The sequence below is a fragment of the Chelonoidis abingdonii genome, chromosome 6 (genome assembly GCF_003597395.2).
Source record: "Chelonoidis abingdonii isolate Lonesome George chromosome 6, CheloAbing_2.0, whole genome shotgun sequence".
In the NCBI taxonomy this organism is placed as follows: Eukaryota; Metazoa; Chordata; order Testudines; family Testudinidae; genus Chelonoidis; species Chelonoidis abingdonii.
In genome coordinates this window covers 68,180,512-68,205,838 of record NC_133774.1, presented here as the reverse complement: position 1 = coordinate 68,205,838, position 25,327 = coordinate 68,180,512, and positions in this window count along the sequence as shown.

Genomic DNA, 25,327 nt, shown 5'->3' with positions numbered 1-25,327 from the left:
CCGATAGTGTGGACATACCCTTAGAGTATATCCCTACACAGCTTTCGTCATGCCCAAGAAGTGACTCCCACTTCAACACTGCTAATTTCAGTAGCATATCATCCTGCTGTCTCCTTGCTGCTGAAGTCATTCCCTATGCAGAGAAAGAGTCCAGCATGAGGGAAAGGCTCTGGCAATGGGAAGGTGGTATGAAAAACTCCCACAGTGTGGAAAAGCTCTAGCAGGGGGAGGCAGTGGAGAGGCAGCTTTTCCTTCCTGCCAGAGTCTTTCACTGCCAAGTGTAGCTACACATTGCAGTAGGGATGCTGTCTGCTTTTCACTGTGGTGTGCAGCTACATGTACCCTACATGAATGTTTCTCAAATGTGGCCACTGTGGCTGCATGCAGCCACCAGTGGCTTTTTGTCTGCCCATGACAGCCTTTGTCTGCCCATGACAGTCTTTTTGTCTGCCCATGACAGCCTAGTAAAGGGGAGGGAGGGAGGGAGGCAAAGCATCGCCCTCTACCCCCTTCTTCCTTGTTGCTCCTGCTCACTCTTGCACTGCCTCTGGAGAGGAATTGTGATGAGGTTCACTCACCAAGTGGGCTGGCACCTCCTGCTGGCCATCTTGGAATTAACTCTGCAGGTCCATACGCCCACTCCCTGTGGTGCCTGACCTACCATCACATTTGCTCTTGACCTATGACATTCCAGGGACCACGGCATTCTCTTCATGACATGGCCCTCCGCCTGTTTCACCATCCGTGCTCCCTCTTTCTGGGGTTTAGCATAGCTGTCCAACTGTCCATCCATTTCCACAGTGATGAGCGGGGAGGGGGAGCAGGGTCCACCCACTATTCTGGGTCCTAACTCTGGGACCCTATAGATAGCAGCCTCTTGCTGTAACTCTAACTTCTCACCATGCTGCTGTGTCTCCCTTGGCCACTTCTCCACAGCCCCAGCACCTTCTTCCGCCTTGCCTCAGGGCATGCAACTACCCAGTCCCAGCAGCCAGCCAGGAGCTCACCGTTGCTTCCTTGGTCTCTGCCAGCAGTCACTCTGTCCAAGGTGTTGCAGGTCTCTTGGCCTACTAAACACAGTCTTCACTTTTTGAACTGCAGCTCCTCTTATCTGAGCCTGATGGACTAAGATTGGTTACTCCCTGCAACGCTTCCCTGATTGCCTGTGCCTCATCCAACCTCTCTGGGCCACACAGAGGACTCACATCCACTGCTCCCTGCTGAGGTTAACCCTTTCTATTCCTGTGTGAGGCAGATACCCCATCACAGGGATATAGAAAGTAAAGTTTAGTTTAATTTAGTTAATTAATATAAAGTTTTAGCCATATGCCACTGAAGATAACACAAGAAATACAAATTTTAAACCAACACATGTCCAAAAATGATGCAAATATTAAAAACACAAACAAAGCCAAGTAAAAGAGAGTGACATGATAAAAGAAGAAGGACAATAGATTATATTCTGTCCTTCCCTCTCCTTCTCTTTATTATGGAAGGATGGCCATCCCTGCCCAATCTAACTGGGTTTCCTGGGGAGCAGCCAGTTAGTAACTCTCTTCTCTGGGGCAGAGCCTGATAATTTGGCAGTTCCAAAATGTAAAAACACTCTGGGGCTTTCTCACAATTTGTTTTCTATAGATTGCATAGCACCCTAATGGCCAGAACATGAGAGGTCCTTCCCCTTCCTTATTCTTGTTTTGATTAAATTTGGAGTTAGATGTCAAATATTTCAAGGAGGCAAACATTTTCAAGCCTTCCAAAAGGGATTTGGTTTGAAAAATTAATGAAGTTTTGGGCTGGTTCTGTTATAACTAATCCAGTTTGCCCACTCTTTCTCCACCCACCAATAATTCAGAAAAGGCCACAACACAGAAATGGAATTACTATTTATAATATTCATATCTCAGCCATCATATTTATCTCTTGGACATGATTACTTAATTTTGATTCTTTTTGAAATAAAAACCCAAAATGTAAGTAGACCATATCTAATTGATAGCTTTTTTGATTGCTCATCCTTTCCAATTAGCAATGGTCCTGTATTTGATTTTAAACAAATCTCTTTTGGAGAAAATGAGTGATAAATTAAAGGGAAAACATACACTGCATCCTCTTTGCATTTGTTACTCCTCTCCAAAGAATCCTCAGTTCTACTCCCCTATATGAAGTCTGCTATAAAGTCTATGTTGAATATAAGTCTGCATTATGCTATATTTGTTCTACAAAGAGACCATTGACTTTTAGAACTTGATCTTGGGATCAATCATCTTGGGCACATTTTCCTGTTCCAAATTGATTTCAATGCACATCTTTGTTCTTATTTAAATTGTGTCCATATAGTGTACTACTACTTATGTAACAGGGTTAGGGAGAGGGGTATTGTAAAATGGGACCCTAACCAACTGAAAGTTATCTCAGTGGGATGAGAAGCAACCTGTCTCTCACCACCCCGGTGTTACCCAGAGGAACAGATAGGGCATGCTTCCACACTTGCCAGAAGGGGTGAGACGTTAGTAACTCCAAAGGACTTCCTTATCCCCTCCCCTTGATCTATCTAGCAAAGGCCACACCAGCAGGGCCTTTCCTACTGGATCCCCAGAATATAAGCTCTGGGATATAAAGCTTCAACCCAATCAACCTCCCTCTTGAGGTATGTCACAGTTGCTCATGAGACCCTTGGACTGAGCTTCCAAATCTCCATACCCTCTCAGCAAGGTACCTTCTTCCCAGTTGCTCCCATTACCTGCATTAGGTTTATTTGTGAGGTGGAGTGCTCCCAACTTTACAAATAAGTAAAATACTCCTAACCAGGGTAGTGGCAGTGATATTGGCAAACCCGGTACCAAAGCATGTCAAACCTCCCAGGCCTCAGTGAACAAATGAATAGATGGAAGCCAAACCAATTCGTATAGATCAATGTGATTGTTAAATGTGTAAGAATGTGTTTGGTGTTTAAACTTTAAGGAAATGAATGGGATGTTACATGTATTGTATTCACTTATCTGTATCCTATTGTAATGTAATATTAAATATTTGCATTGTATATACCCCTGTAACTAACTAACCCATCAAATGAGAAAGAAGCCTTGTGTAATGCAAATGAAGAACTTTAACAATACTAATTTTTGCACATTTGAAGGCAAGTGGTCATTGTGTGTGATGATCAGAGATCAAAGTCTCTAAATGTGCTCCTCTCTCTCCACTAAACAAAGAATGAGCCCATATGGGTGGTGAGCCTGTCAGCTTGTTTTCTGTGAGAAAAAAAGCTATACGTATGGACTTAGGGAAAGATCTTTCATCTCTGAACTGTTTGAATTCTGACAGGGCAGAATAGCTGAATGAGATGACTGAGCTCCCAGAGCTATTCTGGGTAGTCTTGAAAGACTTTTGGGAAACTGCAGATTACTACATCATTGCTAACATTTGGAATTATAGACCTGTACATATATTTTACCCACTTTAATCTCTAAATAACTCTCATTTCTTTTCTTAGCTAAAAAGCCTTTAATTAGTTTACCGTAGAGTGGGCTACCAGCACAGTTTTTGGTGAGATCTAAGATATAACTCAAACTGGGTGAGTGACTGATCTCTTGGAACAGGGAGTAACCTGGAATATTTGTGAATTTGGTGTAAGTGACCATTTGTCAAATAGTCCAGCTTGCTTGGGTGGCAAGATAGACAGTCTAAGGTAGTGGTCCCCAACCTTTTTCTTCTGGTGGGTGCTGGACGACAAGCCTCTGAGGACTGTGGCCGGCAGATGAGCATCCGCCAAAATGCCACCAAGAAGTGGCAACTTCAATAGGCATCGTTGCTGAAATGCCGCCGACAAGCAGCATCCTCCAGAGATGTCACTGCCGAAAATCAGTGTCTTTTCGGTGGCAATGCCTCTGGATGATGCTGCTTCTTGGTGGCATTTCAGAGGATGCTCGTCCACCGGAGAGTACGCGGGTGCACATAGATGCCCCAGCGGGTGCCATGGTGCCCGTGGGCACCGCATTGGGAACCACTGGTCTAAGGGAATTGTCTGGGACTCCATTATATGACTATTGTAATAGTTAGGAAGCTCACATTTGGTACTGAATTGATGAAATCTAAGTATAGAACATATTACCAGTTCGGGTGTCTGCTCTGCTTTTGACAGTCTGCTCTGAAGTAAGCCGTCCCTCTCCAGACAGGTCACTAGATGTTATTCCACATTGGATTTAGTGAATGAAGATGGCCCACCTCTCAAGAGAGTGAATGCACCAGCTGAGAACTCCCGTTTGTCTGGAAAAGAGTGTTTTGCCTTTGTCTGTTTACAGTCTCCAAAATGTAACATCAGAGAATATCCATCATTTCACCTACAGTGTTTATACATACATTTCACAACGATATTATTGACTAATGTGTTGTTAGTTTTCAAACAATACCCCATAAGGCATATTTTGTACAAACTGGTTGCAATAATGTGCAAGATGTGAATAGGATCACCCACTTATCTGTGTTAGTAGTACCATGCTCATGCACTCAGCTGAGCACAAGAACTGCATGAGGTTAGTGCTGATAACACTTAGTTAACACAGTGATAAATATATTGGAAGCTAGGCCTGGCCCTTCTTTCCTATAATAAGGATTCAATCAGTGTTAGCTGATGTGGGAATTTTTGTGTGTGTAAAATTCCCTAGTGTAGACAAGACCACGTACACAACACATACCAAACATCTAGTAACTGGAAGATAGCTGAGGGGTGTAACAATGAATGTAAACAAACACTAAAAAATCACTACAGACGCAGAAACACTGTTTTTAATACATACCTGAAATTACCTCTAGGGAACAATATTATATTTTGTATGAACTACTATAAACATTATATGCTACTATAAATGAACTCTTAATATTATACATTCATCAAAAAAGTTCCCGCAAAAAGATTGAATAATATGAAACCAGTTCTTGGAGAGGATGCTCCTCAGAGTATATCACCTTATGTGTTTTTATAGCACCACACAGATTGGAAATTTTTAGGTGCTACTCTAATAGCAATATTTAATAATAATAAATATGAAAAGCTAACTCTTATCCTCTGTTAGACTATGCAATCTCATTGAAGTCAATAGAGTTTCATCGAAGTTATTAGGTGCTTTAAATGTAGGCTACGTCTACACTACAGGATAATTCCAAATTACATTAAACCGGTTTTATAAAACAGATATTATAAATTCGATTTCACGCAGCCACACTAGGAACAGTAATTCGGTGGTGTGCGTCCATGGTCCGAGGCTAGCGTTGATTTCTGGAGCGTTGCATTGTGGATAGCTATTCCATAGCTATCCCATAGTTCCCGCAGTCTCCCCTGCCCCTTGGAATTCTGGGTTGAATCATTGTCGCGGGTGGTTCTGGGTAAATGTCGTCAGTCATTCCTTCCTCTGGGAAAACATCAGCTGACAATCTTCTTGCCATTCCCTGATTCCCTGCAGACGCCATAGCACGGCACCATGGAGCCTGTTCACTTTTTTATTTACAGTCAACATATGTGTACCGGAATGGCGCGGACAGAGGCGATACTCCAGCGCTACACACAGCAGAATCATTTGCTTTTGCATGATAGCAGAGATGGTTATCCAAGTTCTGTACTGTCTACTGCTGGAGTAAACTGCAATGAGAATGACGGCTATCTCTCCCCCTTTGTACTGTCTACTGCTATCCATGATGCCCCGGCTGAGATCGGCCGGGGGCGCAAAAGCAAAACTGGGAATGACTCCTTGAGTCATCCCTCCTTTATGGTTTCTAAAAAATAGAGTCAGTCCTGCCTAGAATAAGGGCAAGTGTACTAGAGGACCAGTGTGTCAGAGAGCACAGCTGCTCCCTGTCAGTATTCACAGGGGGTGCCCTGCAACAACCCCACCCGTGTTCCCTCCTCCCCCTACCTTCCTGGGCTACTTGTGGCATGGTCCCGCCCATTGTGTCATGATAATAAAGAATGCAGGAAGTTTTAGTGACATAAAATGAGGGGGGGCAGCCTCCCCGGTGCTATGATAGCCCAGCAGGACATTAATCGGTGTGGGGGAGAGAAGCCCGGCATCCCACTGCTATGATAGTCCAGGCAGTACAGAATCTTTCTTTACACATGAAAAGGGAGGGGGCTGATGAAGCTCAGCCCCCAGTTGTTATGATGAAGACGGTTACCACCCATTCTGTAACATCTACTGGGAGTGACCAGGAATCATTCCTGTCTGTTTTAGCCAGGCACCCCCTTGGGCTGGCCCTATCTCAGGCCAACAAGTTAGATATTGAACAATTATCAGCATTGGCGCTCGGGTTCATAAGGACCGTTACCAGTCCTAGTGCACCATCTGCCACCGGAGAGGGGAGAGAGCGAATACTGCGCTTCACTGCTGCAGCATAGCGTCTACCAGCAGAATTCAGTAGACATAGGGTGACATTGAAAGAAGTCAAGAAATGATTTCTTTCCCTTCTTTCACATGGTGGGAGGGGGAGTAAACTGAGGAGCTATTCCCTGAACTACACCCGGACAAGTGTTTGAACCTACAGGGAACTCACCAAGAATGCAATAGTTTTCGAGAATGCTGTGGACTGTGGGATAGCTGGAGTCCTCAGTACCCCCTCCCTCCATTAGCGTCCATTTGAGTCTCTGGCTTGCCGTACACTTGTCACACAGCAAACTGTGTAGCCTGGAGATTTTTTCAAACGCTTTGGCATTTCGTCTTCCGTAACGGAGCTCTGATAGAACAGATTTGTCTTCCCATACAAGCGATCAGATCCAGTATCTCCCGTACGGTCCAATGCTGGAGCTCTTTTTGGATTTGGGACTGCATCGCCACCCGTGCTGATCAGAGCTCCAATGCTGGGAAACAGGAATATAATTCAAAAGTTCGCGGGGCTTTTCCTGTTTACCTGCCCACTCGCGTCTGAGTTCAGATGCCTGTCCAGAGCGGTCAGTGGTGCACTGTGGGATACCTCCCGGAGGCCAATAATGTCGATTTCCGTCCACACTAACAGTATTCCGAAGTAATACTATCGATTTTAGTGTTACTCCTCTCGTTTTGTAGGAGTACAGAAATCGATTTAAAGAGCCCTTTAAATTGATTTAAAGAGCACTGTAGTGTGGATGGGTACAGCGTTAAATCGATTTAACGCTGTTAAAATCGATTTAATGGTGTAGTGTGGACCAGGCCGTAGATATCAAAAATAAAAATAGAGCAATTTTTAATAACTTTTTAAGGAAAAATATGGCTCATTATAACTGAAAAGACAGTGAATAGCACTTGGGAGTAATCTGCGATATGCAAGAACTAAAAATGTGTTATGGTATTACACAAGAGCACAATACTAATTAAAATAGTTACTAATATTAAAGATTATGAGATCACAGAATCATAGAAATATAGGGCTGGCAGGGACCTCAAGAGGTTTAGTCCATTCTCCCATACTGAGGCAAGTCCAGAAGAAATGTTTAAAATAGATAGTTGACTGTTTCATAATTTTTGTAACAGATTGAAACAATTTAATAATACAGCTGCCATACATGATGATTTAGAAGAAGCAATAAATATTATTAGTGCTGGTTCCAGACAAGGTCTGATCATATACTTTTAACCAAAAGAAGAGTGTGTACCTTAGTACAACATCTGGCATCTAGGCATATGTTTCTTAATAGTATGGCAGTCCTAACTGATTGCTTATAAGGTATAGAAAATATGGATGCACAATCTAGTGACTACAGCCATATGCACTATGATTTTTTCATTTCTCTGAAACTATCACTGTCAGGTTTAGCCTGGTGAATATCTTAATGGGAGACTTCAGGCAAGTGATGTTGATACCCAGGATGTGATATTCTTCCCTTCTGAGTCAATATTAATATCCCATCCTGGTGCTGGAGACATGGCGTTATTCAAGATACTGTCTTTTAACTGAGCTTTAAAACAGATCTTGATGACTTCTGATATTTGCAATAGCCTGGCCCGTTTTTCATAAGAGTAGCAGTGATGAGTCCAGATGTTCTAGCTAAAAATAGATGCCAAATACCTGTATACTATCGTTTTAGTTGAAGATGTCAATCACTTCTCTACCTGTAATATTTTTGTAATAGTACCAGTAGAATCTCTGCTGTATTCCTCTCCATAGGAGTCAAGAGAAAAAAATGAATGAAATGATCCTGTTATTCCATGCAAAGAAACTAGTGATTTTGCAACTTTAGGAGTGAGAACCCTAACTCCTGACTCCAAACCTTGGCTGATGAATTAAAATACTGTCTTTTCTTTATATACAGTTTTAATTACAGTACAATACCAACAGTCTTCAGATTGGGATTTTTAAATCTCATGGATATCTACAAAATGAGTCAAGTTTAAATAATGTTGGTTCAGAAGTTTTAAAGTTTTGAATGCTTAAAATGCAGTTTGATTTTTGAGTGATTTTGCAAAATTGGCATCATGAGGTTCCCACACTGATATCACATTTTCAGTTTCCAAGTAAAAAGATTCATTGGCTGATAGCCCTGCACAAGAGACTCTGAAAGGCAAGATGTGTTCTTTCTGCCTTTCACATCTTCACCAGTCGTAACGATTCTGCAAGTCAAATTCTGCCTCATTATCTTCACAGTCTAGCTTCACCTGTGCAGCCCTAGTGCCTTCAAAGACATCACATAGGTTTAGTGTAACTGAGGGTATAATCAGAAGACAATGGTGTTGCACAAGTGCTTCTGAAATTTAATCTTTATTATCAATTCTGCTGATGATGCGTGGATCAGAAAATAACAGAGTTCACTGTGAATTCTGTTGGTTCTGCTGGGTTCTTCACTAAAGTAAGTTAATTCTGGCATCCCGCTTTGCTGTAACCAGTTATCTCAGGAAGGGCAAGGGCAGGGGTAATGCAAAGGTGGTTTCAAGCCACAAAGATTCCTGAGTACTATGCTCTTCCTCCAGCTCTTTAGAATCATTTACAATGAAAGAAACTATAAAAATGTAAGATATTACTTAGACCTTAGTTCCTCCTGTGCCACAGACACAGTGGCCCATCCAGTTCATCCATTGTTGATGGGTGTTTGGTAGATGTGGTGAAGCCAGCACATTCCCAGGTGAAGCCAGCACATTCAATATCCTCTGTCACTGTGTTTTAACAGCTCTTCCTTGGCCTTCCTCGCTTTCTCTTTCCTCCCTTGGGTACCCAATTCAATGCTTGCTTAGCATGTCTTCTATCTTCCATATAGCATACACATCCCAATCACCTGAACCTTCCTTCTTTGATGATATTTTCTCAGTCAACTACCTTACTCTTACTTTTGTTGTTTTCTCTTTACATAAAATGTACATCTTTCTCAGTCATCTGAGACAGGCAGCCTCCAATCTTTTAGTTATCCACTGTCATTGGTCAAGCCTCTGCTCCACACAGAAGTGTGCTCAATACAATCACATGGTATAATCTGACCTCACCTAGGCCTGTATCTGATTTTACTATGCATCTACTTCCATCATATAAAATCCTTATTATGTTGTCCAGCTTGTCTTATATTCCACAGTTTCTAGAAATATTTCACAGGGTCGCTCTGTGGACACTATCAAACACTTTCATAAAGTTGATAAAATTGATTAAGATGGGATTTTGCCAAGCAGTAGATTTTTTGATAATCTGTCAAAGAGTGAATATCCATTCACAACATGATCTATCTGGACAGAATCCAGCCCATTCTTTTGTAATATATCATCCGTTGCCTTTTTCATTCTATTCAGAATAATGGTAGCCAGTACTTTTCCTGGGATTGATAGCAGTACAATACCTCACCAATTCATTCACTGAGTCATATCACTTCTTTTTTTGGCAATGCCATGGTGGTACAATCTTTCCAATCTTTTTTGCCTTCAGAGCTTTCTGATTGTCAGTTGCTGCCCACTTTCCAGTTGTTATCCATTCAACTTTCTTTCACTGTCTTCAGAGGCCCATTATTTCCTCTATTGTCTTGAGTACTGCGGTCTTTCAGTTTGGCCAGCTAGCTTCCAGTCTGGTCCTGTCAAACACTGCAAAGATTGCTAAATGCAATTTGGAATCTGATCTGTGTTCCTTTGCCCTTGGACTTCTTTATTTGCATGACACCCTTTTTGATCGTTGTGATCCTTTTGAGTTAAAGTTGTAATGTGGGCACTAAAATATAATGATCTGAGCCAGCATCTACTCCTCTGTTAAGTATCAGAGGTGTAGCCATGTTAGTCTGGATCTGTAAAAGCAGCAAAGAGTCCCGTGGCACCTTATAGACTAAAAGACATATTGGAGCATGAGCTTTCGTGGGTGAATACCCACTTTGTGGGATGCATCCGATGAAGTGGGTATTCACCCACAAAAGCTCATGCTCCAATACATCTGTTAGTCTATAAGGTGCTACAGGACTCTTTGCTGCTTTTACTCCTCTGTTGATTCTGACATCCCTCAAAGAAGATGCTCATCTCTTAGATATAAACTCACGATCTATCTGGTTGATAGTTGCATTGTCTGGTGATCTCCATGTGAAGTTGTGAATCCTTTTACTGTCAGAAGAGACTGCCTTCTTCCTTTGCTGCTTTGCCCAGGAATCCATCCCAGCAAGTAGAGTTGTTGCCAATTTGTGTGTTGAAGTAGCCTATCATCAACTTGATGTTCTGGGTAGGCACATCATCCAGAACTTGCTGCACTGTCTCACAGAATGTATCCTTTTCATTGTCACCTGCTGCTTTTGTTGATGCATATACTTTGATTATTGCACACTTGGCATGTCTTATTTCACAGCCTGGCTGTTATTATTCTGTCATTCACTGGGTCCCAAGCCAGCAGGGTCTGCATTGTGATGTTATCCCTCATAATTCCTACACCTCTTTCATGTGTTCCTTCTCCTGAGTACAAGTGTGTTCCACCATCAGACACCATCTTGCCACTCCCTATGCATGTCATCTCACTGATGTCAAGCATGTTCAGAGGTATTTTTTCATGTCTCATGTAACCTGTGCCAGCTTTCCCATATTTCACATGTGCCTACTCTTGTTTCAGATCTCGTCACCAGGATTTGGGTCTTGAGATCTCAACTTCTTAATTGTTTTTTGAGCTCTATCTGCACCTACCATTCTCAAGTTGTGGTTTAACTGAACTGTATATGTTGCAAGATGTTTTTATCTGAGTGGGTCTCAAACCCAACTGCAACACTGTCCTCTTTTATCTGGTCTTGGGACTGGCACTGTTGCTAACAGTGGTAAAGTTGTAAGATATTATCATTATTATTTTGTGATTCAGATCTTTTTAGATAACTGGGCCATTAAATGGAAAACTCATTTTAATACAGCCAAATGTAAAATAATAAGCCTGAGTGCAATGAACCAAAGGAAAGAGAACATTATGTTTTCCCTGGAATAGTCATGCAATATACTGACTGGGAAAGGGCTTTTCAGGTTACTATCTAAATGTGCTTGAAGCCATTAGAGCAGTGTAAGAACTGCAGTAAAATCAGCAAATTGGGTAGTCAACTACATCATTAGAGATCTTGCAAATCAAAATATTGTTATTCCACACCATCTAAACTTCATCAAAAGGACTGTGTTCAGTTTTGGTCACCTTGGAAGGAAAATTGTTGCTATTTTACAGGAGAGGGTTGAATGTAGGACACCAAGGATGTTTCCAGATTTTAAGAGTGTCTAAGACAGCTACTATAAAGGAACTAATTCTCAGTGTTGAAACTATGCCTTTAAGGTGGCAGAACAGAAATAAAGTAATCACAGTGTATGAAGGAGTTGGCTGTTGTAGAAAACCAGATTATTATGGTTTTAAAGACACATTCTAAATGTTAGGAATCAATAGTAATATTAATCAATAGTCTTGAACTTCCTCTCATTTACACCAGTATAAATAGAGTGTCTTTACTGAAGTCTCTGGAGTTACAAGTTTGATATAAAAGAATTCAGAATTAAGCTCAACTGAGTTACACTTGTGTAAAACTGGTGACAGAAGTGTTGGATCCTATACATTCAGGCAGAACTGGACAAAACAGCTAGTGGAACAACTCATATGATAGCTATATATCTATATGAAAAGAAAATTGAAAGGGGCATAATAAACCTGAAAAGTAGTATGGAGAAACATGTAAAGGAAACAGGTGTTTAGTACTATGTGGGCTTTCCTTTTCTAGCAGTTTGTTCCACTATTTGCTGTCTCATCATCCACTATTCATGGATGTAAATTCATTACAATATTACAAGTGAGACTATTATCATAGTCATATGTCCTTGATGTAATTTAAGACAAAAACAGCCTTTAACTAGGTCTAATGGGCCCATATTAATTCACCACTCCATGAGCTAGCTTATACAATAATCAGGCGGTGTCAACAACAACTCAGAGCTTTATCTTTCACAATCTTTTTGTTAGTAAGGTAACCTGATTCTGATCCTACTTACCCCAATGTAGCAGTTACACTAATAAAATCTTCTTGTGCAACTCTTAGTGATGGGTTAACCTCAGAAAGTTATCACTTACAAGACTGTACCTTTATACTAAAAGCAATAAGGTTGTTCCTGATTTACACTGGAGTGAGAGATGAATCACACCTGCAGTGTTTAGTTATGTTTTAACTAAATATCCAGAAATGTGCATCTTGGTCTGCACAACTGGCTGAAATATTTCACAGGAACAAGTTTCAGGGCTAGATTTCTACTGCTACTTCCTCCTAGTTGGGTTGGAGATGGAGATGAATTCAAATCAAAACATGAGATCTGCATACACCTGAATTCTGAGAGAGTTCAATTTTTTATCTGAATTTTGCAATATGCTTCAACTCCCTGATGGCTTAAACCTCAAATCCAAACACCTCTGAACTTGGAGAAAGTTCAGATATAGATCTACACTTTGCAACTCGAGACCAATCCTTGTGAGAGCCACTCTCTGTCAAGAATAAATTTTCCTGCAGTATTTTGATTCTATGGTTCCAGCAGGAATATCAAATGTGAAATAATACACGGAGAAATAAATAATCATAATAATAATAATGAAAAATTTGAACCTCAGAAAAGATGTTTGTTTGGGGAGAGTATGCGGAGTGGGAAGGAACATGGAGAGATAATTTTATCTGAGGGCAGGTTGTGCAAATTTTATTTTAACCCAAGCAGTTCACCTATCCCTGTTACCTGCCTTTGTTCTTTCCTCATCCAGCTGGAGAGTATACATGCAGCCCTATCAAACTTTATTTGAAAGCCTGTATGCAGGTTTTGTGTGTGAACAGGAATACAAATGACTATATTTACAAGAAAAGAGCCTATGTTCTGGGAAATACAGATTTAGGCCCAATTCAACTCTCACTTGTAAGGATGTCAATCATGAGTAACTCTACTGAACACAAAGGAGATTTTATGGGGGAAAAATTTCATTAAGAGTTAAAGTTTCCCATAAATAGTTTGTACCCTTCCAGAATATCAAGTTCAGAAAAATTCAGACTTCAGAAAATCAGAACATACGGAGTTAAGGTATACTCTTATGTAACCTTAACTCTGACCTCTTTGAATAATGCCCCAAAACACCCTTACCACACACATTTTTACTCTTCCTTTTCACTGTAAATGAAAGGAGCTACCTGCACTGTCCTAATTCAAACACTTAGCCTACTCTCCTGACAGGATAACACAATTGTGAAATGTAATAACCACTTTACAACTTAAACTTTTTTACTCCCTCCTACATCCACTTTCCAGTGTCCTTCCCCCTCTCCCACACCACCCTTATTTAACCCTCTTCCCATAATTCTTTCTCCTGTCCATGCAGCACCAAACTCTCTTACCCTTATTTCCCCATTTCTTCCACACTCTGAAATACCTCTCCCTTATAGCAAGCATTTGGATGTCTATTTTCTTTTTAAAAACTACTTTGATTACATCCCCCCTCCCCACACATACACCCTTGAGCTATTCAGCTAGTGTGAAAATTTTAAGGCTAAAAATCCTTTTCTCCCCTCTGTCTATGCATGCTCAGTGTAAATCTGTTAGGCATGTGAGCCTAGAATGCTTGGTGCATGCCTAGCTGGAGAATCAAGCTCTTATTCAAATGTTTTCATTTGATTTCCCCCAAAGAACTGCTGGGTGCCATGCACTGAGTTGGGAATTGTAGACTTCAGTTTGATGGTTTGATCTCTATCCGTGCTCAAAAAAGCATTGCCAGAGAATAGCTCAACTTTAATTTAAGAAAGCGTTTCCCCCCAGGGGGCTGTATCTCAGGAAGCTGTTGGCCAAGAGGCCCCAAAGTTGGATCATGTATCCTGTCCTGAACCCTCCTGAGGCACACCAGATTTTAAGGCAAAGTAACTGTATAGATTTTACGACACTTAGAATAGTCAAGTTTTAAAAAGAAAAGGCTTCTTAACTATAACTATAATTAGTGCTCTGCTCTAATAAATTAGTAAAAGCTGGGATGAGATGGGACGCAGATCCTAGCACTCCGTAAAGTGTCCATAGACTGTCAACTGAAGGAGTCAGACAATTATCAGGGCACAGCATGTAGCCAAATATTTAACTCTTAATCAGCCTAGTTACAGAGAGCTGCCAACTTTTGAAAATGTCAAGCTGTTCCTGGATGCTGAAAGGAAGATAGAGCTAAACTACCAGAAGTGCCACTTCCCTAATGAAAGTTATGGTCCAGACATGAGGACATCCAAAACATTGCAGTAAGGAACAAGGGAGACTACTTGTTTCCTCAGCCCAAATTCTGATTTCACTTACATCATTTTAGCTAACAGATTTACTCCAGATTTACAGGGGTGTTTTCAGACTCATGTTTTCAATTCATCCAGAATAAGGAAATTCCAAGGTTCACTGAGGGCAGCACCGTCGTAACTTCCATTACACACAAAGGTGTAATTAAAAACAAAAAACAAAAAAGGCCTTCTCTTATACTTCCCCAACTTGTACCCCCAAAAGAGAGAGACACAGAGACTTCACCCAGCTAAAATATAAACCCTTTTCCCACTCAACATATGAAATTTAAGAGACTGGAAACAAATTCAACCCTGTGCAACTCTTAGTTAAGGTAATAAGCATGTTGTGCTCATTTGGAACTGAATTTGGCCTAGAGAAATAAAATAGTCTGGGAAAAGATGTAAACTTTAAACCCTCTCTTATAAGTGTAGTGCTCAAGAAAGGATTTTAAAATTGTTCAATTTTAATAAATACAAACTGTTGTAATAATTGAGGTCTAGTAGGCCCACTCCAAATGTGAATCTAACTGTGGGAAAATCACCTATAGCAATAAATGTTGAGAAAAGGTCGGAAAGGGAGACAAAAAGACTGAATTTGTACAATTAGTTAGGTTTCACTTTTTGTTTTAACTGAGTGTTCAGCATATATGGTGACATTTATGTGAGGAAAAATAAAGGAGAAATATTTGTTCTAAAAGTCAAGCTATCACCAGTTGGTTGTTTAAGGAGCAATATTTGATGTGCTTGGACTCTTGAATAACCAGGCTTACTGGGTCAGTAGAACTACTAAGGAAATAATATTGGGGTTTAGGAGTTTTGTCATTGTTTTCCTGTAAAGCCAACAAAACAGTATTTGGTAAAAGGGTGGTGCAATAATTGGTTATCCTGCTATTTACGGCCGAGACAATTGTAAGAAGACTTTGGGTTTGACATCTGAATTAAATCTATATTGATAATGTTAACACTGCAATGCAAAACAAAGTGCTGTAACAATTAATAACATTCAGCCTGATAAATCAGTAGTGAAGCCCTCATTGTATTTCTGTGAATGACTTATTTGATTTACTGGATTATTAAAATAAACACTGGCTTGGAGATTGTTTTGTAAACAAACAGATTATAGATTAAATCACCATGCTTATGATTTGAATACCATGAGAGCAATAATATGCAGAATAGTATTTGTGCCTGTATTTATGTGAACAATTTGTAGTGATTAAACTTCCAAGTGGTAGTAATATGATGTCAATTTGTGTTTTTCATTAAGTGCACACTATTTGGTACTACTGAAGTCTAAACTCAGAAAACACTAGCCTTTTGAAAGACCAGCTTCATGGACTGAAGCATGAAAGACATCCCATAAATAGTGTGAAAGTAGAATGAATTATATTGTAAGAATAGAAAGGATTAAAGAAATGTTGTCTGTACCTTTAAGCAAAATTGTTGGAATGTTGCAATCCAGGTGTCAGGAATACAGACATTAACATAGAACAATTGCACCGTTTAAGGGCAATTGGTGAAGTATTAACCTTAGATCGATAACAGTTAGTAAGGAAGTGGGATATGCATGCTGTGCCCCAGGTGATTTTTACTGTTTTTGCTTTCTTTGTCCCTTTGTCTAATTCCCGCTCTTTTATCTGTATAAATAAGACTGTTTAGGCCTTGCATGGCTACTCACATATTCTGAATGTTATTGGCGGAGCGCTGCACTAATAAACAGAGTGGTATGACAAATTGTGAATCCTGATTCTAACTTTGACAATAGTTATTGTTCAGGGAAGACTGCTGAGATTCTGAATGCATTTCACTTATGACTTATATTAAAGTAAAGTTGAAGACTTATGTAAACAGAGTACATGGACAGCTTCAGAAGTGCCAGTGTTCAAAGTGCTTAGAAAAGAGAAGGAGAAGTCATCAGAAATAAGATTTTGCATTAAAAATAATAAGTATATTTGAAATAAATCCACCAATAGGGCTAAATTTAGGTGTACATATGTCTGTTTGTGGCAGGGAGAGCTTGTTTTTGGGACTAAGACACTGAACTCTATAAATCAGGAAATGTTGGGTCTATTCCTTCCTCTGCCATATACTTCCTATTGACCTTGAGTCAGTCAGTTAACCACTCTATGCCTCAGTTTCCGTATCTGTAAAATAAGGATAATAGTTACCTACAGGATCTCAAAAGTGTTTGAGTGGCTTTAATGTATCATTAAACCTTTGGGTTTGTAAACCTTTGTGATGAAAGGCATTATTTAAGTGGAAGTTATTATTAATATGGCAACTTAACTGCAATCCATTAGAGGAATACTACTAGGTATAGGCTAAATTCTACTCTAAAACCCCTTGTAGCCCATCAGGCTAATATGCTAGCTTGTTATATTGCATGTGTTTTCTTTATTGGTTTCATTGATTATATTGTTATTTTCTTGGGTTTTGTTTATGCTGAATTCCAGTATATGTTATTCATAATAGTTGGCTGTAACACAAGGAATAGGCCCGTATCCTGTACGATTAGCTAAAGCAAGTTAGCGTAAGTGTTTGTAACCTTTGGCACAGATATATGGCCTACCAGTTACCCCTTTTGACTTTGGGGAACTGAATGGGGAACCAAACAAAGAATTGAATATGTTTACAAGAAGTCTAGAACACACCGGTAACTGTAGAGCATACCGCTCGACATGGAAGTCATGATTTAGGCCAAAGGTAACTATTTCAGGGATGATATAATCAATATTAATATTATGAATATATGTCATAATATGTTAGCCTATAGAATCATGCACCTGAAGATTTATCTGGATGAGGAAATAAGATTTAGGGATGGTAGGTTAGGCCCTGATTAAAGCGGTGTCAGGACCCAATAAAAGGGCAAACGACCATGCAGGATGGTTGTTCTTTCCTCTCTTCAATCAAACTATCAGCTCAGATTTGTAATATAGCTTGGGTACCCAACACTCAAACCTGATCCCTACCAATCTGGGGAGCCTGGACCATCGAATTCATTGGACATGCCAGAGATGAAGCAGGTCCTCAGTCTTCCACTACCAGGTTTTCAGGGAAGGATGTGAGTATGCCAGTTTAAATTGTCTTTTAAATTAAAGATGTTACCACGAGGGACCATAGAAATGTATTACTTCTTTGTGACTCTGTGGTTTATATCTTTGATTATTTTTCATTCATTTTAATAAAGATCTTAACATTTTGGTATTGTCCTCAGTATAAGCGTGCTTGCCACACAACCCGCTCACTATGTTGAACTCTCCGAGTTTTCTAACCCTGTAGGCTGAATTGGGACAAGAACCTAAATATCTTCTGGTCAGATCATTGGTAAGTTGTAATAAACTAGCCCATAAATTCAGGTCAATACCATTTATCTAACTGGTGTAACTGAAGCCAATATTTGGCCCTAAACTACTTTAATGAGAATCACAGAAATGAAATGCAAGCCTTAAAGTAATCAAGTCATTTTATATCAGGGAAGAAAAACAGACACTATTCTGAGGCAATCCTAGAAAATTATAGTTTCTCGATTATGGCATTGTCATTTTCTTCCTATGAGTTATTCTTCTAGAAATAAAAGTGTCATGAAAGGAATACATTATAAGCCATGTAGAAAAGTAAAAGTGAATTGAAGAAACACAGCAGTCTCTGTAGCTAGGATAAATCTGCAATCTGGTGTTGATCTGTCATAGTGAGTAGCAAGTGATCTAGAATTATAAACACATTCAGTGATGTTCCTTAGCTTGTTTGTATTCTTTCCTGGAAATGTTTGGCATCAAAGGTAATTAAACAAAGTCTAGCTCTCCTTTTATTAAAATCTCTGCTGAAGATATGATAACAACCTTTCTTCTATCATACCAGGAAACACAAGGCCAAATTCTCCCCTCACTTACACATGTAATGGTATTGAACTGAGCAAAACTTGACTCAGTTATTAAAGTCTTCTGCTCAGTGCCAGCCTGAGTAGCCAGATTGGATGCTGGGCAAATGGAAGGAAGGGAACAATAGTGGAATGACTCTTCCCCCTCCCTGACAAACTTGGAATAGGTTCTAAATCCCCTGTTGCAGCCCTCCCTTTGAGGGTGACAATGACAGAATCTATACAGTGGTGACTTTTCTCATCCTGCGCCTCCTCTAAGGTACCCATGCCGCAACTTCCCATCTCCCACATGCTGAAGATACACAGAGTCCCCTGAAGAGCTGATCTCTGCACTACACTGCACATCCCTTGAACAGCAATATTTCATCTGGTCCCTATAACTCTTGCACAGTGAAACCATGTTGGCTCTGCTGCCTGTGAAGCCTCAGCCTGTAGAGCAGTGGTGGGCAACTTCCTGAAGCTCTCATTGGCCAGGAACGGCAAACCACAACCACTGGGAACTGCGGGAAGTCATGTAAATGTAAACAAAGTGTCTGGTGGCCCACCAGTGGATTATCCTGACAGGGCACATGCAGCCTGTGGGCTGCAGGTTGCCCATCACAACTGTAGAGACTGGGTTTGATTTTGTCCATAACTAGAAGGCTCTCCATGCTTTTCCTCATATGTTAAAGAGAAGAAAAATACAACTATTGATTAATTAATCTGCCATTTCCTATCTGGTATTTATCCTTACCCTTTCTTCAGTAGGCCAGTTTTCCCTGTTCTCATTTGCTATTGTGAATATATTTGAAGAACCCTTGTTAATTTCAACATTATATGCAATTCAGCATTTAGCATTTCATTTTTCTCCTCTAGTTATCCCTCTAACTTCTGTCTGCTTTTTTTTTGTAAATCTGCCAATTCTCCTCTTTACCACATCATGTATATATATATTTTAAAGCTTTCTACTTATTGCTTAAATAGCTTTTTACATCACCTTACTTAATCATGTTGGCCTCTGCTGACCTTTCTCTGTTCAAATTTAACAGAAATGGATTTCAACTGCAGTCTCTCCAACTATTTCTTAAATATTTACCACTTGTGTTCAGTTCTCCATACATTATAGAATTTCTATCAAAATCACCCAAGGCATTTCACATTCCTCTCAGGCAGATTTTCTAAACTAAAAATCCTGTGTATTGCTTCTTTTAATAGTCACCCTCTTGCAGGGGAGACTCCAGGCACCAGCATATCAAGCGCGTGCTTGGGGCGGCAAGCCACAGGTGGTGCTCTGCCGGTCGCCAGGAGGGCAGCAGGCAGGTTGCCTTCAGCGGCATGCCTGCGGAGGGTCTGCTGGTCCTGCGGCTTCAGTGGACCTCCCACAGGCGCGCTGCTGAATCCGCGTGACCGGAGACCTCCTGCAGGCAAGCCACCAAAGGCAGCCTGCCTGCCATGCTTGGGGTGGCAAAATATCTAGAGCTGCCCCTGCCCTCTTGACAATTTGAAGTCCACTGATGTTGTAGTCCTTATCCCTAATATTCTCCAACTTTATCTTCATTTATAATTTTGAGGATTATTTCCTCATTCATGACAATCACATGCAAAATAACAATGCCCCTTTTTCTCTGTCTGACTTTCTAAACACAGAGGGCTCCATTTTCCAGTTCATTGCACCAAGTTTTACACCACTGTAAAATTATTAACTTCAGTGGCATTACACTAGCATAAAACTGGTGTAATGAAGTAGTTGATCTGGATCAATATGAGGTATAAGGTAAGTAGGCACTCTACTAAAATCTACACAGGGAGTCAGTCCGAAAATTTAAATGCATTATTTGCTATTTGACCATGAGGGGGCACATTTCTGCCTATTGGACAGTCCATGGTTCACATGCCAAATAATTGGTAGTTGTGTACTGTATACCATTGGATTTTCTTCTGTGTGTCCTTGCGTAGTACAATAATCTATAGGAGATGCTAATACAGATCATTTGAACATTCATAAATTATCTTAAGAGTTTTATACATGATCATATGCAATATTACCTCAACATGATAAATTCTCTCCCCAGAATGTAATATATGAAACAAGAATGCAAATTAGTTAAAATTACTTTATTTCCAACTTGCAAAAAATAATCTCTCTATATTTTGATGTACCCCTCCCAGCACCCATAGAAACAACTGTGTCCAAAATATTTGCCTCTGTGTACAGGAAATTGCCACTCTGTTAATTTAGGTTGTAGTCCTGCAGTTGGATCTATGTGGTTAGATTCTTGCATCTCTATGGATCCCCAGAGACTTTAATGGAGTAATGTAGATATAAACACAGACTATTCTTTAAAATTCATTTCACAGCACAAAGTGTCGCTTATTTTTTTATTGAAATTCTCCTTCTTCCAGTAAGCTAAATGAAATAATTTACTAATGTAAATAAATAAATAAATAAATAAATAAATAAATAAATAAAGGACAAAAACTTAATCTGTCTCAGTAAAACTTCAGTTTCAGCACGTATCTGGCCAAAGGAAATATAATGAATCTGTAACTATAAAACAACATAACTAATTCAGCACAAGGTCTGAACATAATTTAGCAATTTCTAGAAGGGGTTGTAAAATTTCATGCAGTTGTCATAAAAATCCAACACAGTAATGTTACAAAGTGCTTGAACCTATATGTTTGGGGAAAAAACTGATACAGCAGAAGTCTCAAAAATGAAAACAAACCGGATCAATTACTGTAAATTGCAGTAGCACACAGAAAAAGAGACGATTGAAAAGATGATTAGGATTTTGCAAATGAAATATTAGAATACTGTGTATCAAGAGTAAGATTTCCTACAGACATCTTTGAAATGCAAAGGCAATATACTCCCAGTGGTGCTCTATATTCACCGTGACTTAATGATACCTATCAACTGAAGTTGATAAGCCTAAACTGGAGCTTTTTCATAAAAAATGTAGTTAATGAAATAGAAATCAGAAATGAAAACTATATTGGATCTATCTATCCAAGGTTAAATTAAGTACTCCAGAGAGAAAAATCCAGTCTCAGTAATATTAAGGTGTAGTGTCAGCAAAAATAAGTAAATATATTCATAATGTTATAACTTAATATATATGTACCAAATGACAAAATCAATATAATACTACGTGTGTCTACAGAACTTAAATTGCTAAACGTTGGAATCCTGGTTTGAAGGGCTTTGGGGAATTTCTGGCCGTGGTGCTGCTGTGTGCGTTAGGACCTCTTTTTAAAACCTTTCATCGGGTAGGTGAGCACTTGTTTACACAGAGTTTCACTGGAGTCAATGGGACTACTTGCATGAGTAAGGACTCCATACTTGAAGAAGGGTTTCACAATCTACTGTCTCCTCTTTAGTGCTGTTCCCTGAGTAGGCACTTGGAAAATCTCGTTTCTCTTTATAAAGTTGAAAGGGAAAAATGGCTCTTTCTTTAGCATAGAAAATGCGTTAAAGAGGGGGACATAACCCAGTCCTGATGTTAAATGCATTCATCACCAGAAACATGAAGGAGGAGGGAGGGACAAAGATGGAAAGCAACAGGAGATGAAGGTAAATAAGTGTTAATATCTGAGAAAAATGAGACATGAAAATGGGTAAATGAAAAGATGGAAAATGAGGTGGGATAACATGGGAATAAAGAATAAAAGAAAAAGAGTACGGCAAAGTAAAAAGAAATAGGGAAAGAATAAAAAGAGGCTGCTTGGACTCGTAGCATGGACAGAAAGGAGAAACTCTTACTAATATTTTTATTTCTCAGTCACACTAGATGTGTGAAAAATTATTCAGAGCAAAGACTTTTCTTCTTGCAGGCTGAGACATTTTTCTGTCAGCTTCCCAAGATACAAACATTTTGCCAAATGGCCCCCTCCAAACTTGATTACACTAATAAAAAATATTTTCACTGTGAGGAAACGATCTCTTTTGAGGGCTGGTTACAATATACAGCACCCAATGAGTAAATGAAGCAAACTGTGTGTTTGTGAGTGGCCTCAAGTGTTTATGATTCTCATAAATATGGATGATAATTGCTGTACTTCCAAACGAGTCTTCCCACTTCCCCTCACCATTTTCTTCAATCAGGAAAACAGTTTTCCTTATGGCCTGGAGCATAATCCCCGTAAATCTGGATTACATATCCTACTAGCTGATAAAACAAGTGGTGGCATCTCCTAGATTTTACTGCCACTTTTGCTGTGCATACAACACAGCTATTTATCTCATCAAATACCCATCTCTGTCTTTGTGGCACAGCACTATATCTGACAGAACATTAACTGGAGGTAAAGCTGAGTTGGTTTTCGCCAAGGGCAGTGTATGCCAAAAGGGCTGCAGTCGCAATGAATGCAGCAGATGAATGCATTTAGAAATGCTCCGCCAGCATAGCAGGATTTCTAATCAGGTGATCCATAGTTGGTAGAAATATTAAAGAACCCCCAACAAGGCACTAAGGGCAAAACTGTAAAAGACACTTCTATGGGCACATAATGAGGGAACCTCCCACCCTCGTCCAGCCTGTTCAAGAACCTGCCATAACTGCAGTGCTTAAGCTCCTGGATGGACAGAAAAAGAAGAAGAGGTGGGATCATGGCTTGTGCTCCACCTCAGCAGCCCAGAGAGTGGTTTGGCTGCACCGGAGACAGCAGATTGCACCCTAATGATGATACAACTGTGCAAACACTCAGGAGTTTTTATTGCTCATGATACCGAGCCTATGTTTTAAGAGGAGCTAAAGAGTCCCTCTCTACTTCCCAAGCTGAAAAACACAGGTCTGTTTAGCCCCTAATACAATCAATTGCAAATATCCAAACCATACAGTGTATGAAGATACTGGGTTTTTGTTTTTGTTTTGTTTTTAGTGAATAGGGCTCTTTTTCCAGCCAACTGATTTTAAAACATGTTTAATTTAGATATTCAAGATTAAATATATTTTTATTGAACATGTTCATTCTATGACAATTCAAGAATGAGAATTGGGAAAAAATGTTCTTTTTTGGAAGGTGGAACACTGTCACCAGCTGTATTAAGGCCTTGGCTGCATTACAGTTTGTTGAAATTTTAGGCAATGTGATCTGGTGTCATTCCTTTTCATATGCCTGATGGCAGAGGTGAAAGTAAGCTGCAGGGAGCCCCAGGCCCTTTAAAATCCCACTGCAGGAGCTCTGGGGATGCTTTAAAAGGCCCAGAGTTCCCCACAGTGGCCGGAGCCCCGGCCCTTTAAATCACCACTGGAGCCCTGCTGCCGTTACCCCAGCCCTAGCCCATGGCGGCTGGAGCCCCCGGCCCTTTAATTTGCCCCCGAGCCCTGGGGCACCTAGCCACCTCTGCAGCTGGTAGCTCTGGGGTGATTTAAAGTCCCTGGGTCTCCCAGCCACAGCTGGAGCCCTAGGGCCTTTAAATCTTGAAAGGCCATGCCTCTTCTGGTTGAGGCCATGACTCTTTTGGCTGAGACCCCACCCTTCTCAGGACTCAGGTGTACCGGTAAGTCCTTTAAATTACTTTCACTCTGGCCTGATGGGACAATAATGATCATTAGGGTCAGAGGGGTGTGTTAGCAGCAAATGTAGATATTGAACCTCCAAAAGTGGAGGTGTCTTCAATTGGGGGTTTGAATGAGCCCATTGTAGACTTAAAGGATAGCTATTAAATTTCAGTCTAGTTCTAGATGTAGATTCTGAATCTCTTGGTGTTTGGGTGAGTAGGCCATCTTGTAGCCAGAGGGCAACTACTGAAGGAGGTCAGGCAAAAGTTCATAGTATAAATAAATAAACAAATAAATTGCATTAAATAAAAATGCAGAAAAGTTGGTTGATGGTTAAGGTGTTAGCTTTGACATATATATGACTTAGGAGCTACTTATCTGAGAAATTGCCTTTCTCCATGTTACACCATTATACCACCACACCTGAGAAAAAGTCCTGCTGATACACATGAGAGGAGGCTGCTGGCCAACCATTTTCCATGAGTATTCTATCCTGTGGAATTTGCTCCCCAGCTTGCTGCAAAAAAGCCTAAATCTGATAGCCCTCAGGGCATGCTTCAAAGCTCATCCATTTTATCCTGATGATTCAGAAATGGGGAAATTGTAAGCATATTTTGATGGGAAGGAGGATATGAACTTTTGAATTGCTTGGTTGGCTGATAGTCGGTTATATTGAAATGTACAGCTACATTACATTATGTTTAAATATTAAGCTGGCTGCAATTTTAAGTTGTCAGTAGCACCTAGAACACATGAATAGATGGCCTATGCTTAGTGTCTGTATACCCAAATAAATAAGTATCATCATTTCTTCTGCAGTGTTTGTACAGCACATTATTTTGCAGTATTTAATACAGCATACCAAATGCTGGACTACAATTTTTCTCATTTTCCTTTGAAAGCTGTAAAGTTCTAGTAAAGAGTAAGTTTTGTGAGCTTACTAAATTATTATTGTTATTTTCTATCATCAAAAAATAACTTTTTAGCAAAGTCAGTTTGAATTAAAGCATCTATCAAATAATCCCATTAAAATAATGAGTTGATTTACTCAATAGATTCACTAGCTAAGCAAAGATCTTAGCAGTACCACTAGCTACTGAAATGCATTTATTTAAATATTTGATTAGTGTTTAACTTGTGTGATACAGCATGGCCAGAAGGCAGCATAAGAGTGTTAGCAGGGGGCCTTATTCCCTGCCAAGGGAGGAAGGTTTGCTTTAGATTAACTAGAACAGCTGTGGCCAATTAGAGCACCTGACTCCA